The sequence below is a fragment of the Thermobia domestica genome, chromosome 9 (assembly GCF_964235325.1).
Source record: "Thermobia domestica chromosome 9, izTheDome1.hap1.1, whole genome shotgun sequence".
NCBI lineage: Eukaryota > Metazoa > Arthropoda > Insecta > Zygentoma > Lepismatidae > Thermobia > Thermobia domestica.
Window position 1 is genome coordinate 21,211,851 of NC_137462.1, and position 15,444 is coordinate 21,227,294.

The following is a 15,444-nucleotide window of genomic DNA, read 5'->3' on the forward strand; positions in this document are numbered from 1 at the left end:
GGACATGAACTATACCTTGCTGGAAAGCATATGGAATGCAGATTCCAACGACGTAACTTTTGCACCTTCCAGTGCCAAATCCGTAGAAGAAAATTTTTTTTCTTTTTTTTCCCTTTGTGGGATTCTAGCAACCCTGTTCGCCGTCGTACGCCGGAAAAACTCTAGCATGCAGCCCAGACATTGGGTGCAATCAATTTTTTTTAAAAAAAAAAGGACGTAGGCTCAATAGCAAGGTAGATAAAAATCGTTATCTCGTACCTCTGATAGTCACCTTGTATATTTTTTCTATTGGACTATTGTCTAGCCTCATGTTCGCAATCCTAGCGACGTCCCTAACTGTCCCAGGAACATGAACCATACCTTGCTGGAAACCGTATGGAACAGATTCCAACAAATTAATTTTTTGCTCCTCTGGCGGCAATCTCTAGAATAAAACGAAGAAGAAAATCAAAAAGTTAAAAAAAAATTGAATTCTTGGGAGCCTGACAACACTGTTATGGGTCGTACACAGGAATAAGTTCTGGCATGTAGGCCAGACATTTGGGGAAACATATAAAGAAATGAACAGCCTAGGTTTAATGGCAACTCTTACCATAGACCTAATATTTATCCATCTGCTTTTTACTTAATTATTATCATTAACACAAAATTTACAAGGTGGGGTAAAGGACTAATACATATGCAGCAACAATATTTAATTTCCCTGTAACTTTTTACCAATTGCGCGTAAATCAAAATTAACGTCACAATTGTTCTTCTGATTAAATTTGCGCCTTAAATCATGTATCACATGACCCCATTCCCATTTTAAAAACTTAATCTTAATTCAAAATGGCGGATTTCAAGATGGCCGCCGTCAGGTATACCCTTACTATATGACTTCTCCCTAGTCCTAATATGTACCCATATATTTGTTATTCACCTTTTGTCGTTACAAGAGGTCTTACAGAGCTTTTACCTCCAACTGTATGAAGACTATTCTGTACTTCCATGTGATGTTCTGGTAGCTGTATCTCCTAAACCCCTGGAGCTTTGCACCTAAAACTTCACTGAAATACTGACCACATTTAGTACTACTTTCTCATATGTGTCTCAGTCAGCAACTCGATTCACCCAAACGTAAGGTTTACTTGTTAGTACTTAATACAGACATATTTGAAGTGTGAATACTTCTGTCCCTAGTTCCTTGAAGCTGTCACCATAAGCCCAAAAGGAGAGAGAATATGATTCAATCGTTGGAGAGCAGCTGTAGGAAGGAGGATAAAACGGCTCACTAAAAGGTATATTTTGAAATAAAAAGGTATATTTTAAGATTCTCCTAGAAAAAGGATATGGAAATGGAATTCGGGTCCCGAAACTTCAAGTACCTTTACCTTGAATAAAAACAAATATAGAATCTTCAGCGCTTCTTACCGAAAAGCTCTCTGAATCTGAGACTTTTCGGTTGGTTGATTGATTGACATGTATTTACGTCGTTTGTTAAAAGCGATGCTTTACTGAACGAGAACTAGAGTTTAAAGTTGGATCTGAACCACTGTACTGCGTTTGATGCTTACACACAGGGAATCAAAACATATAACCTCATGCATCAAAGATACGTTCGGTAGCTACTAGATCAACAAAGTAAGAAGTGACTTTGGGGTTCAACACGGAAATATTACGAAGGGGCCAGGGATTCATTGCGACTTTTAATGGCATTTCATCTTTTCTTGTGAAATAACACAAGCTGTTATGTAAAAGACGAAGTTCTGAGTGAATAACTGATTGCACAGGCCAAACCGCTGAAGTTAGAAACTTGGAATTCGGACAGTAGATAAGATTTGTGACGTAGGGTATCACTAAGGAAGGATTTCTTGGAAATTCGAAGAAAGGAAGACCATCTCTTCGAATTTCTTAAGGTTGGAGACTTGAAATTTGATATTTGGATTTCACATTTTAAATAATTCGATACGCGTTTCAACGTTTTTTGATACTTTAGTAAAAATGGGGAGAAAAGATGTGAAAAGAAAAGGTTGCAGGGATTGCAATTATTATAATAAGATATCAATATCTAAGAATCTTTGAAAATTAGAAACATGAAATTTGGTGCATGGGCCTCTCTCTCAAAATAATTCAATATGTATTTCAGCGTTTTTAATATTTTACCTAGAAGGAAAGAAAAGGGATGAAAATAATAATAATAATTTATTTATTTATTTATTTATTTATTTATTTATGATAAAGACCACAGCCAAGGCCAAAATGGTCATATATACAATAATATGCAATAAAATATTACGAAAACAAAAGAAAAATACATCGTCATCACGACCAAATACAAAAAAAATAAATAAAAATTGTACACACAAGTTTGATACAAACTAAATTATAAAATAAAATTACAACATAACCTCGATTCAATAACTATTAAAATAAAGAGGATGTATTATTAAGAACTTAAAATATTAAACGTAATAAAAAGTAAACAAATTAGAAAAAGATTTATAATAATACACATGAACAAATATAAACAATGTAGGTAAAAGAAAACCAATGAAAATTCAATAGATAGTATAGGAAACCATGGTGAATTTTGTATATTAAATAAAACATTCCAAATATTGTTTTTTAAGTATTGTAAAATTCGGATCAAAGAAATCAATTTTAAGGGATTTTTTTATTTATATTCTAAACACTAGTATATAGTGGAGAACCAACCAAATGATGATTACATAATATGGAACGGTAAATTCTAGACTTATACTGAGGAACTTTGATATATAAATATTCAATTAAATTCACTCTAGCGTGTATTATATCATGAATAAATTTGACTTGCCTTAAATTTCGCCGAACTTCAAGAACTAGTAAATTCAGTTTGGCAAGAATCTCCCTATTAGTCATATCGTATAATTTAAATTTAAATTTTAACCAAGCCAAGAAAGAAATCTGGACTGACTCCAAAACTTGAATGATACTAGTAAGATTGCGATTCCAGATTAAACTAGCAAATTCCAAATGGGATCGAACATATGCACAATATAAAATTTTACATGTTGCAATGTCTTTAAAATCTCTAGCAACCCATTTGATGAGTCCCAGATTCCTTCTAGCCTTGGAAACCATGGTAGAAACATGATGATCAAATAGTAACTTAGAATCCATCATAACACCCAACTCTTTGTTGATTCGTTTTCCTAGAGAACGATATAATTTTTATTTTGTTCATGTTCAAGGGAATTAAATTATGTACGGACCATTGATAAACTGAGTTAATATCTGCTTGTAGTTTAAGGTGATCCTGATTACTTACTATTTCTGAAAATATCTTCAGATCATCCTCGTACAGTAAAAAGGGACATTTCAAATAATTACCAATATCATTGACATATATTAAAAATAATAATGGACCCAAGTTGGATCCTTGAGGAACACCCGAAGAAATCTTTACACAGATGACTTACAACCCATATATCTAACTACAAATTTACTATCAAACAAGTAAGAAGCGAACCAATGTATCAAAGATTTGGAAATTTCAAAGGAATGAAGTTTCTTGAGAATCATATGATGAGATATTTTGTCAAAGGCTTTAGCAAAGTCAAACTAGATAGTATCCACTTGACCACGATTATGCACAACAGAAGCAACCAATGTCAAAAATTTATTCAGATTTAGTTCAGTTAATTTACCCTTCACAAAACCATACTGTTCGGATATAATAGTGTGTTTAACGGAACTATAAAGATAATTGTAAATAAGCTGATAAAAAAATTTAGATATTACATCAAGAATAGAAGTAGGTCTATAATCAGTTACGAACATTCCATCAGTTTTCGGAATAGGAATTACAACAGTTTTCCATACATTAGGATAGAAATGAGATGCTAAACTCCAATTAAACAATGATTTCAAAATTGATGTAATTATTTCAGATATACCTTTAATTACAAAAATCGGAATTAGATCAAGACGTACAGTAGCTTTAACATTTAAAGATTTAAAACTAACTAACTAACTAACTCTATGGCCTATGGAACCCGGAGGTTCAGTGCCGCGTTCACAAAAGCTCTCCACTGACTTCTATCCTTGGCTAATTGGATCCAGTTTCTACTTTGTATTCCTATCTCTGCGAGATCCATCTTAATATTATCCTCCCATCTGCGCCTAGGTCTTCCTAATGGTCGTTTTCCTATGGATCTACCAGTCAAGACTTTGAAAGCGTTTCTACTTTCTTCCATTCTAGCTACATGACCTGCCCACCTAAGCCTCCTAGACTTGACGACCCTAACAATGTTGGGTAAACCGTATAAACTATGTAGTTCCTCGTTATGAAGCTTCCGCCATTCCCCATTCTTGTTCCTCTTGGGTCCGAATATTCTTCTCAGGATCCTGTTCTCAAATACTTTCAGTCTATGTTCTTCCCTCAGAGTAAGCGACCATGTTTCGCAACCATACAGAACAAAGATTTAAAGATTTAATAACATCAATTACCTGTTTAGTAGAAAAGAACATTTGATCACTACAAAATTGACTGGCCATAAAAGTAATATTATCATCATTCATATATTAAAATCAGCAATAATCACTACTTCATAGTTCAAAAAGTTCACTTTAGAAACAATATAATTGAGATAATTCGTAGAACTTGTAACTGAATAAGTTGGATGAAAATAATAGCATGCAACTAATAATTTTTTCCCATTAAACATATCAATCTCAATCCAAACACACTCAATTTCAGATTCCAAGTCAAATCTTTGACAATTTATATTTGTTTTAACTGCTAGCAAAACACCACCACCTTTGCTACACTGATCAGTAATATAATTCCTATCAGAGTGAAAACATTTATAAGTTTCAGGAAAATAGTCATCGGTATGTTGTTTATGATTAAACCATGACTCAGTTACAGCAATAATATCAAAAGAACAGTCTGCAACAGAAGAAAAAAATAAATTACTTTTTGTTCTAAGTCCTCGAACATTTTGATACAAAATATGGACTTCCATATTGAACTAGTTATTGTTATTAACATTATTTATTTGATTTTCAGAATTAGTTGTTAAAAGTTTGCCATAAAACGGACCGATTAATATGCCACTGGGCCAAATCATAGGATCATTAATAATCCCAAAGTCAGATTCAAACACTTCAACATGAAAAGAGGCAAAAGTATCGTATTTAGTTTTTAATCTAGTACATTTCACATAAGTTACATTTCTATCACTCACAATAGACTCAACATCACTTTCTTTTACTGATGGATCAAATCTAGTAACAAATAATGCCCTTTTTCTACTTTTAGCAACCAAATCAATTTTATCAAAACCACTACCAGAAGTCAACTTACGTTGACTTTTATGTAAGCCGGTACTGAAATTCCCTCTATTATCTGTCTCTCTCGATCTTTTGTTCTCTAATCTCCTTTTATTACGTGAAATAACTTGAACCCATAGGTCTTTGTTCGCATCAAACTCAACTTCTTCCTGATTAGAGTCTACAAATTGTATATTCTCATTTCTAGTTAATTCTGGGAAATGATCAGGATTACTTATATCAACAACCTTAGGATTTTTACGAGAAGGTTCTACTGATACATTCCTCAAACAATTACAGGATTTATTCACAAGTAATTCATTAAGTTTTTCATTTTGAGACCTTAATTGCACTATTTTCTCTTTCAAACTTTCAAATTTCCTTAGAAATACTCTCTTCAGATCATTCAGTTTAGTTTCAAAAATTTTCTCCAAAGAATCTTCAAAGTTTGACATTTCAGAATCTCTAAAGTTACCATCTTTATGAGATATTTCAGAAATTCTGTCACCCTGTATACAATTATTACATAAAAATTCAGATAACTGAATGGATTTACTGTCCATTTTCGAATATGATTCAACGCATGCAAAATGACCCTTTATTAAGCAAGTATTACATTTGATGGACTTTTATCTACCATAAATGGGCTGGCTACAAAAAGGACAATTCTCGCCAGTAGGAGCCATAATATATTGTCTATTGAATAAGTTATATATTCACATGCATATATACAAGACAATTCTAGACATTACTGGCCCTAATGTGAGAACTAAAAGAAATTAAACAAAATTACACAAAGTTACACAATATTCACAAAAATTCGCTTCTCGGCCTGCATTAGGATCTAAAAAGAAAAGACCACACGACCCAGCCTACAAAGTGAGATGTATATAGAGATAAGGTTGGAAGGCCGACTTAGTGCCCACAGTGTTACCAGCCCAACCACGAGGAGGCAGGGACAGTCACTCATATATGGAAATTGGCCAGAAAAGAAAGGAAGACCTTAAGGAAATGAGCGACCACGGGGCCAAATAATAATAATAATAATAATAATAATAATAATAATATTTATTATTATTATTATTATTATTATAAGACGCAGTAGTATTGGCGTGACTTGAGGCCATTTTACCGCCCCCTGGAGCGAGGCGCCCGCCGCCGCCGCCAAAATTTTGCGCCCCGGGCGCCCGGCGCCCATTTTTGGGTTACGTGGCCAGGGGTCAATGACCTAGGGGGCGCCCCCGCCGCCAAAATTTTGCGCCCCTGGCGCCCGGCGCCCATTTTTTGGCTTACGTGGTCCGGGGTCAATGACCTAGGGGTACCTTGGCCCACCCCTAAATTTTGGCAGGGGTACATAGGACCACTCCCCCTTAAATTTTGAAAATTGCCAAATCTAAAAATTGGGTGTGGTAGCCCAGGACTATAGTATGTACCTCTATTAGTATTGGGTGTCTATGTCGTTCCCTTTTATGGGTAAAAAATTGCCAAAAATTCAAATTTCGGAGGTTTTTGACCTAATTTATCCCCTTTGATGAGGTGTTAATACCTTATATAGTTATATGGGCGTATACAGGGGTTAATCCCCTTTCATAATATATGGGTATATTAATGCACCCCTTAAAAATTTGGGAAGGGTACCTTGGCCCACCCCTTAAATTTTGGAAATTGACCAATTTAAACATTGGATATTATAGTATAGGACCCTAATATGTATTATAATAAATTTGGGTGGTCCACCTCGTTCCCTTTTAGGGGTACAAAATTGCCAAAAATATAAACGTAAGCAATACGTTGTACCACGTGTTTGCTTTTTGGTCCATTTTATCCCCCTTTGATGAGGTCCTATTACCTTATATAGTTATATGGTCATGTATAGGGGTCCATTACCTATCATAAGACATGGGTATATTGGTGCACCCCGGGAGGAGTACCTTGGCCCACCCCTAAATTTTGGCAGGGGTACATAGGACCACCCCCCTTAAATTTTGAAAATTGCCAAATCTAAAAATTGGGTGTGGTAGCCTAGGACCATAGTATGTACCTCTATTAGTATTGGGTGTCTATGTCGTTCCCTTTTATGGGTAAAAAATTGCCAAAAATTCAAATTTCGGCACCCCTATATTAATGCACCCCTTGAAAAATTTGGGAAGGGTACCTTGGCCCACCCCTTAAATTTTGGAAATTGACCAATTTAAACATTGGATATTATAGTATAGGACCCTAATATGTATTATAATAAATTTGGGTGGTCTACCTCGTTCCCTTTTAGGGGTACAAAATTGCCAAAAATATAAACGTAAGCAATACGTTGTATCACGTGTTTGGTTTCTGACCTAATTTATTCCAATGGATGAGGTCCTATTACCTTATATGGTTATATGGTCATGTATATGGGTCCATCCCCTATTATAAGACATAGGTACATTTGTGCACCCCCGGGAATGGTACCTTGGCCTACCCCTTAAGTTTTAGAAATTGCCAAATTTAAACATTTGGTATCATAGTACTGGACCCTAATATATATTACTATAAATTTGGGTGGTCCACCTCGTTCCCTTTTAGGGGCCATTTTGTTCCGCTTTAGGGGTGAACATGGATACAGTGGTCCACCTCGTTCCCTTTTAGGGGGCATTTTGTTCTGCTTTAGGGGTGAACATGGATACCTTGGAAGCGTCCCGAGTTTGATTCTTGGAAATGTTGAATTTAACGTCCCCGCGAAAACAGTGAGAAATGATAGGACGAAACATAAACTTACTTGACTGAGGATTGAAGCAGGGACCTCATACAGTAGAGACAAACGCTGAGCCATCGTACACGTGTGTTGATTACTATGCAATGGTCCCGAGTTTGATTCTTGGTGTTAGTTTCAGGAAATGTTAACGTCCCCTTGAAACGATGATGAGAAATGAGAAAACATCATAAACTTACTTGCTTGCGAATTGAAGCAGAGACCTCACACATCAGAAAAAAAACGCTGAGCCACCATGCCAACTTCAGTGCGAGCAGTTTTGCGTATGAAAAAAAAAAGAACATGAACAGATTATGTTACATTACTACATATTTCTGCTCGTTGTTACGCATAGAAGCTTGTTATTGTGAAATTGCAGAATCTGCTTATACTACATCAGCATTTTTTCTCAGCTGACGGACTTTTAATGCTCAACTTTACATTTATGTCAAAGACAGTTTCGTAACATATCGATGAGTGTTACATTTTTTTCAATCAAGTTTAAGGAAAATGAATCACATTTTTTAGATGTGTTAATTTGAATGTCGTAAGAAACAAACGAGTCAACGGTATGATGTCATGATCAAAATTGCGATACTAGATGTCGTAACGATTGATGTGTAAGGAGAAAAAACATGAATAATGTCACAACCAATCAGATTGTTTCTTACATCACGTTTCGGCTCATGATACATGATGAAAGCTGTGTTTTCATTGGTTCTCCGTGATGTCATTGATTCATTTTCCTCGTTTCTGATTGGCTGATAGTGTTGTCACTTTATAGTTGAACCGTTTTAGATCTAAATAAAATTCTTAATTTCATTTTTTAAAGTTCTACTTCCACGAAGATCTTGAATGAACGTAGGTGTACCTCTTGTGTCAGCGTGACTTTACTCCGTTCCTTGAATTTGAGGTAAGTATCGACTGCGTTTTCTTAACATCAATGGAGTGCTTTTGCATGAGGATAACATTGTTATCACTGTTTTATTTTAGCATGAAATATTTAGCAAATGGAAGAATAACCCTTACTTACTTGACCGGGAATCCCACACATTAGAAGTAAGCGCGAGAAATTTGTTGATTTTGGTTTAGCGTCCCTTCAGTAGTGGGGTGCTAGGAATACGGCTTAATGTTGAATTTGAGCGCATACTGGGTGTTGAACCCGGGCGACATCCACACATTAGAAGTAAGCACGAGAAATTTGTTGATTTTGGTTTAGTGGCCTTTCAGTAGTGGGGGGGCTAGGAATACAGCTTAATGTTGAATCTGATCGCATACTGGGTGTTGAACCCGGGCCAGATGTGCGTAACGCTAACCACTTAGCTCAGTTTCTGAAAGTTACGATTAACGTAAACAAAGAAACTACGCACGATTTTGTTCCCTACAACGTGAGACGTGGACTTGCAGTTTAATGTGGGATCTGATCTCCCTCCGAGAAACGAATTCGAGTCTTTCTTGCCTTAGCTCGGGAAAAGCAAGCGCATGAGATTTTGTTTTTCGTTTCATGTTCGTCATACGTTTTAAAGTTCAGTGTCAGAGGAAAAATGCTTACTACAATGATTCTCTCAACACAGTTAAAAAAGCAATTTCATTCATTCTTTTTATCACTACAGAAAGTTAGGTCAGTTACATGTTGGTCCCGAGTTTGACGACAATAAAAATTTTAACAGTAGAACTATTTGAGATATGATAATTCTTTTAGGATTGATCGTGTAGTCATTTTGATAACGTAGTGATCTCTGAATTCAATTTTAATTCGTGCTTTTTTTTTCTCTTCTCGTTTTAGATATTTGTTTTCTTTGCCTATTCCTTTTTGCTTACCTTACCTTTTTCCTATTTGAATATGGCTACTTCTGGCTTTACTGTCTTGCGAGAAATCAATAGACATTATCGGCGTTTTAATCTTGAAGGACGAATGCTGGAAATTCAAATTAATGCTCCGGCCAGTGGCACCGATATTGTTGAATGGGTTCAGACTTCTTTTCAACAGATGTTGGATTACTTATTGGAAAATGTCGACGACTCATCGATGGTTGGATTATCGATTTTATCTCATGATGAGAAGAACAAACCGTTTTATTTATCTTTTCGGCGTGCAAGTAATTTGACACTGGAGACTTTATGGGCTTCCTTTGATCGCATCCTTCAAAGTAACGATAGTTTTCTCATGAACGAACCGTTCATTGTACATTTTCATCATGTGGATGTGCCCCGTGGATTTGGATTGGTGCGTCGAGGTCTTTTATCAAACGACGAATTATTAAAATGCAAGAAAGGCATTCTACGAGTGAAAAACACCGACAAGAAATGCTTGGCTTATGCAATTGTGATTGCTATTGGATTGAAAAAATATAATGATACAAATCAGCAACTGTACAATCAATATCGGAAACAGCGCAAGTTTGTTGTTATTCCAGACGTACATGAACTTTTGTCTCGATCCTCAGTGAATTTAGATCATGGGGGATCCGTGGAAGAATTGCGACAATTGCAACGCTACTTGACAAATTATAAACTTACCGTATACACCAGCTTTTCCGGAGAAGATATTCTGTATGAAGGACCGGGTGGCGAAGACAAGATTCCAATCAATTTAATGTGCATCAATTCTCATTATGACATCATCACGTCATTAACGTCTGTTTTTTCTACTAAGTACTACTGTGCTGCATGCCACAAAAAATATGATCATCGTATTGCACACGTCAAGAACTGTTCGGCCTCTCACGGTTAACCGTCAAACTTTATCCGGTTTTTAACTATTCGATTAACAAATAAACGGTTTTGATCATATTTATCAGTGAGTGCAAAATGTTGAACGAAACCAAGATTTTTAAATGTTAAATAAAACTTAAAACTGAATGCAGCAAAGATTTGAAAATCAGCAACCAATCAGATTGCACGAAAGATAGTGATCAGCCAATCAGATTGCACGAAAGATAGTGATCAATCAATCAAATTGCATCAACAATAACTTTGCCAGTGTTGTAGCATGTATTCCCTTAAGACTATGAGTCATAAGATTCAATAAGGTTAGCTATGTATCCCTGTACACTACCTCATCAAGGTCAATCACGTGGTACATCGTATTGCTTACGTTTATATTTGGCTGTAATAATCAATACCAATGACGCATTCTCAAATTATCCTACAAAGTTTAAATGTACCAATGTCCTGGACTCCTAATCCCATCATAGGTCAATAACTGATCACGTGATCATAATGATTTACCCAATGCTTCAATGTACCCATGTCTTATGATAGGAAATGAACCCATATACATGACCATATAACCATATAAGGTAATAGAACCTCATCAAAGGGAGAAATTGGGCCAAAAACCAAACACATGGTACAACATATTGCTTATGTTTATATTTTAGCAATTTTTACCCATGAAAGGGAACAAGATGGACCACCCAAATTTATCATGATACATGTTGAGGCATGTACTATGATACCGAATGCTCAAATTGGAAAATTTCCAAAATTTAAGGGGGTTGGCCATGGTACCCCTTCCAAAAATTTAAAGGGTGCATCAATGTACCCATGTCTTATAATAGGAAATGGACCAATATATACATGACCATATAACCATATAAGGTAATAGGACCTCATCCAAGGGGATAAATTGAGCCAAAACCAAACACGTGGTTGTACTAAAATTTGGCAATTTCGTACCCATGAAAGTAAACGAGGTGAACCACCAAAATTTATAGTAATTTATATTAGGGTCCTATACTATAATACCAAACATATAAAAGGGACAATTTCCAAAATTAAAGGGGTGGGTCAAAGTACCCCTCCCGGGTGCACAAATGTACCTATGTCTTATGATAGGAAATGAATCCCCATACGTGACCATATAACGTATAAGGTAATAGGACCTCATCCAATGGAATAGATTAGGTAAAAAACGAAACACGTGGTACAACGTATTGCTTACGTTTATATTTTGGCAATTTTGTACCCCTAAAAGGGAACGAAGTTACAGTAATATATATTAGGGTCCTATACTATTATACCAAATGTTTAAATTGGGCAATTTCCAAAATTAAAGGGTGGTCCAAGGTACTCCTCCCAAATTTTTTCAAGGGGTGCATTAATATACCCATGTCTTATGAAAAGTAATGAACCCCTGTATACGCCCATATAACGATATAAGATAATAACACCTCATCAAAGGTGATAAATTAGGTCAAAAGACCAAACACGTGGTTGTACTAAAATTTTGGCAATTGTGTACCCATGAAAGGGAACGAGGTGGACCACCCAAATTTATAGTGATACATACTAGGGCTCTATACTATTATACCAAATGTTTAAATTGGGCAATTTCTAAAATTGAAGGGGTGGGCCAAGGTACCCCTCCCGGGGTGCACCAATATACCCATGTCTTATGAAAGGTAATAGACTCCTGTATACGCTCATATAAACATATAAGGTAATAGGACCTCATCCAAGGGGATAAATTAGGTCAAAACCAAACACGTGGTACTACGTATTGCTTACGTTTATATTTTGGCAATTTGGTACCCCTAAAAGGGAACGAGGTGGACCATCCAAATTTATCATAATACATATTAGGGTTCTCTCTTGATCAGTTGGTTCGATGTTAATAATCTGTTTTTCTTCTTTCACAAGAAACAAAATAAATATTACCATGCATATTCATATGTTTTATTTTCTCTTTACAGAACTTGTACCTGTCACGGACACGTCTTCCTTTGAAGAAAAAGAAATTCTGTATTCTATTTCACTTGCTAAAAATAAATGTACAGAAACATGATTCTGTGTTTTATTTCACATCCTAAATCAAATTCTTTTTCCTGTACTGCGATTTCAATTTCTTTTTTCTGAATCAGTTTACCGGTAAAATAAATTTTCTAAAAATGTTTTACGGAAAAAAAATCAAACTAAATTTTTTGTTTGAGAACTTTTTTTCTTCGTGTACGAAATAAAAAAAATTATGTACAAAATAAAATTATGTTTTCAGAAAATTTTTAGTGCACGAAACAAAAACTGATTCAGAAAATTTTTTGGTGTACGAAAAAATGTTTACAGAAAAAATTTTTGTGTACAAAAACAAAATTCTGTTTCAGAATTTTTTTGTGTACAAAACAAAAACTGTTTAAGAAAAATTTTTATGTACAAACAAAATTCTGTTTCAGAAAAAATTTTGTGTACAAAACAAAAATCAGTTTTCGTCACGAAACTGCTCCGACTAAAAGAATCGATTCATCCTGATAGTGTTGGCAACACTGGAAAATTTCGGTAAGTATCGCTCACGCACTGAGTTACAGCGAACACAACTAGATTCGAACCAACAACCTTAAATGTCTGATTCATCTCTAAATACAGCCAAATAAACAATAAGATTATGTGTATACGCCAATGCTTAGCACTGAGTCAGCAAGGTTTTTCTTCAAGGTCAAAGTCGCACACGAAGTAAAAAGATGACAACACAGATCTTCTATCTTTCTATATGAAACATAAACCTAGTGTAAACTGCTCGCACTGAAATGTGTAATGTAACATAATCTGCTCGTCTTCTTTTCATACGCGAAACTGTTCGCACTAAATGGAGTACGATGGCTCAACTAACACCAAAAATCGAACTCGGGACCATTACATAGTAATCAACAAACTCAACTTCTCAATGGGGCATGGTGACTCAGCTCTTATATCTGATGTGTGAGGTCTCTGCTTCAATTCGCAAGCAAGTAAGTTTATGATGTTTTCTCATTTCTCATCATCGTTTCAAGGGGACGTTAACATTTCCTGAAACTAACACCAAGAATCAAACTCGGGACCATTGCATAGTAATCAACACACGTGTACGATGGCTCAGCGTTTGTCTCTACTGTATGAGGTCCCTGCTTCAATCCTCAGTCAAGTAAGTTTATGTTTCGTCCTATCATTTCTCACTGTTTTCGCGGGGACGTTAAATTCAACATTTCCAAGGTATCCATATTCACCCCTAAAGCAGAACAAAATGCCCCCTAAAAGGGAACGAGGTGGACCACTGTATCCATGTTCACCCCTAAAGCGGAACAAAATGGCCCCTAAAAGGGAACGAGGTGGACCACCCAAATTTATAGTAATATATATTAGGGTCCAGTACTATGATACCAAATGTTTAAATTTGGCAATTTCTAAAACTTAAGGGGTATCCCAAGGTACCATTCCCGGGGGTGCACAAATGTACCTATGTCTTATAATAGGGGATGGACCCATATACATGACCATATAACCATATAAGGTAATAGGACCTCATCCATTGGAATAAATTAGGTCAGAAACCAAACACGTGATACAACGTATTGCTTACGTTTATATTTTTGGCAATTTTGTACCCCTAAAAGGGAACGAGGTAGACCACCCAAATTTATTATAATACATATTAGGGTCCTATACTATAATATTCAATGTTTAAATTGGTCAATTTCCAAAATTTAAGGGGTGGGCCAAGGTACCCTTCCCAAATTTTTCAAGGGGTGCATTAATATAGGGGTGCCGAAATTTGAATTTTTGGCAATTTTTTACCCATAAAAGGGAACGACATAGACACCCAATACTAATAGAGGTACATACTATGGTCCTAGGCTACCACACCCAATTTTTAGATTTGGCAATTTTCAAAATTTAAGGGGGGTGGTCCTATGTACCCCTGCCAAAATTTAGGGGTGGGCCAAGGTACTCCTCCCGGGGTGCACCAATATACCCATGTCTTATGATAGGTAATGGACCCCTATACATGACCATATAACTATATAAGGTAATAGGACCTCATCAAAGGGGGATAAAATGGACCAAAAAGCAAACACGTGGTACAACGTATTGCTTACGTTTATATTTTTGGCAATTTTGTACCCCTAAAAGGGAACGAGGTGGACCACCCAAATTTATTATAATACATATTAGGGTCCTATACTATAATATCCAATGTTTAAATTGGTCAATTTCCAAAATTTAAGGGGTGGGCCAAGGTACCCTTCCCAAATTTTTCAAGGGGTGCATTAATATACCCATATATTATGAAAGGGAATTAACCCCTGTATACGCCCATATAACTATATAAGGTATTAACACCTCATCAAAGGGGATAAATTAGGTCAAAAACCTCCGAAATTTGAATTTTTGGCAATTTTTTACCCATAAAAGGGAACGACATAGACACCCAATACTAATAGAGGTACATACTATGGTCCTAGGCTACCACACCCAATTTTTAGATTTGGCAATTTTCAAAATTTAAGGGGGGTGGTCCTATGTACCCCTGCCAAAATTTAGGGGTGGGCCAAGGTACCCCTAGGTCATTGACCCCGGGCCACGTAAGCCAAAAAATGGGCGCCGGGCGCCAGGGGCGCAAAATTTTGGCGGCGGCGGGCACCCCCTAGGTCATTGACCCCTGGCCA